We start from the raw sequence: 2608 nt of genomic DNA, 5'->3' as shown, positions 1-2608 counted from the left end.
GTCTTTAGGTAGTGGCTTAGTCCCTGGAAGCTCTGGTTGCTTGGCATTGTTGTTCATATGGGGTCTTGAGCCCCTTCAAGCTCTTCCAGTCTCTTAGGCATTTCTTTACCTGCTGAGGAGACGTGGCGAAATGGCTCAGCGGGTAAATGCACTTGTAACTATGCCTGGTGACCTTTGATCCCATGTGGAGGAAGAATCCTGCCTTCACACCGAAGCTGTGACACACACACACAAACGCAAACACAAAGAAATATATACATACACAAATACATACATGCATAAGGTAACTTTTTTCTTTAATTAAAAAAAAAAAGTCAGAAGACAAATTAGCTGAAGATAGCTAGGATTTCAATCTCAGCTTCACAATTTACCTTGGTAAGTTGCCTACCTGTCCTAAAGCTCTGTTCCTTCCTCTGTAGAATGAGCCTGACGTGGAAGTCATTCAGCTCCATAGCTGACATGCAATAAGTGTTCAATATGTGTGAGCATCAATCCACATGTGCTTGTGATTATATAGGTGTGGCCTAACTGTGCCTTCACCAGAGGCGAATATTCACTGGGAAGCAGTGTGGGGCCTTGAAATGGGGCTATGTGACCGACTGAGATCTCCTAAGATCCCCTTGGTATTTCTTCCTAAGAGAGTTATTATTAAAAAAGCAGGGCCGGGCGTCCGCGTCCCAGATACCTCACCGTCTACGCAGCTCTGAGTCCACACCTCTGTCTACCCAGCAGCTATGCCGCCATACACCATTGTCTACATCCCAGTTCCAGGGCGCTGTGAGGCCATGCGCATGCTGCTGGCTGACCAGGGCCAGAGCTGGAAGGAGGAGGTGGTTACCATAGATGTCTGGCTTCAAGGCTCACTCAAGCCCACTTGTCTGTATGGGCAGCTCCCCAAGTTTGAGGGTGGAGACTTTGCCCTTTACCAATATAATGCTGTCTTGAGGTACCTGGGCCGCTCTTTAGGGCTTTATGGGGAAGACCAGAGGGAGGCCGCCCTGGTGGATATGGTAGGTGATGGGGTGGACGACCTTCGCTGCAAATATGGTACCTTCATCTACACTAACTATGAGAATGGTAAGGATGACTATGTGAAGGCCCTGCCTGGGCATCTGAAGCCTTTGAAACCTTGCTATCCCAGACCAGGGAGGCAAAGCTTTCATCGTGGGTGACCAGATTGCCTTTGCCGATTACAACTTGCTGGACCTGCTGCTGGTCCACCAAGTGCTGGCCCCTGGCTGCCTGGACAACTTCCCCTGCTCTCTGCCTATGTGGCTCGACTCAGTGCCCGGCCCAAGATCAAGGCCTTTCTGTCCTCCCCTGACCATGTGAACCGTTCCATCAGCAGCAATGGTAAACAGTAGTGGACCGAAGAGACCAGAACTTCTTCTTGTCCCCCTTTTCCCAGACTAATAAAGTTTATAAGACAAAAAAAAAAAAAAAAAAAAAAGCAGGGCTGGCCAAACAATGCTCTTCTTCCCCCCAACATGCACTTCTCCTTGGTCATCTGCCATCTTCCAAAGGGTCCTCTAGGACTGAGCTAATGCAGGCACCATGCCTTCAAAGCTCTATAGCTATGAGCCAAATAAATGTTTTCCCCATGTAACTTAGGCGACCTGGGTGTGTTCTTACAACGACGAAAAGCTGACTGAGTCTGGGTTCTCAGTCTGGCCCTGACAGCTACCTACAAACCAGGAAACCAAGTACTTTATTGCTATTGTCTCTCCTTAGCTGCCCCCTCACGCCAGTGCTGACTGAATCGTAAGGATGCTGTAAGCTATGCCGCTGTCACTGCTGGACAAACTGACTGAATATCTGGGCCAGGTCCTCCGCCCCATGCTAAACCTTGGGAGGACGCAGTGGTTAATCCCTGGTCCTTAAGTAGAGCCTCAGGGACAAGCCCCCTCAGCCCAAGCACTGGAGAACTTATCTCTTTTAAACCCAGTGAGGTTTATTACTTTACCTGCAGAGTTTCTGGAGCTTTGTGAATCCCTCTAATTGGCTTGGGTGTCTAACGTTGCTTGGAACGGGGTCACCAATTTCCCAAATGGGTCTGTGGCCTCGAGGGTTCAGAACAAATTCAGAAGACAGATCCTAAAGTCTGGGGCTCTGTGATGTGGAAGGTCTTGCTCTAGCCACCGGCCACAGTCTGTCCACTCCTTTTCCCTCTTCTACAGTCTCTCTGTGGAGCAGGACCTAATCAGTGGCTCCCCAAGTCCCATGTCACCTTCTCTCCAAGAGTGGTCTCCAGGGCTAGGGCTCCAGTGCACTTCACTAAGCACATGCAGAACCCAGGATTTGGTCTCCAAGCCCTCAAAAAAGGGGGGTGAGGAGAGTTAGCTCCACAGGTCTTCAAGCAAAGGAATGGCTTCTCCCATCATTCTGGCCTACTTTCCCTCACAACACAGAGCTCCTGACCCAGGCCCTTCTCTCCAGAGTTTCTCCTAAAAGTAGGAACTAAAAATTGAGAGCACCCACCATATTTGGCACTACATATTCCCCATAATAGCCCATCCTGTATAAATGAAAACTGAGCATTGAAGGTATGAAAAGATATTTATCTATAATCATTATTATTCTATTACCTACCATTATTTTTGTTGTACTA

The 2608-nt window shown here is 48.6% G+C and overlaps 1 pseudogene; it reads left to right on the top strand.

The window, feature by feature from the left end:
- The first annotated feature begins 640 nt into the window (after window positions 1–640).
- Gstp1-ps2 (glutathione S-transferase pi 1, pseudogene 2) lies at window positions 641–1591 on the top strand (annotated as a pseudogene).
- The last annotated feature ends 1017 nt before the right edge of the window (window positions 1592–2608 follow it).

This window comes from Rattus norvegicus, chromosome 10, assembly GCF_036323735.1.
Source record: "Rattus norvegicus strain BN/NHsdMcwi chromosome 10, GRCr8, whole genome shotgun sequence".
In the NCBI taxonomy this organism is placed as follows: Eukaryota; Metazoa; Chordata; class Mammalia; order Rodentia; family Muridae; genus Rattus; species Rattus norvegicus.
This window is presented reverse-complemented; position numbering and strand designations above follow the sequence as displayed.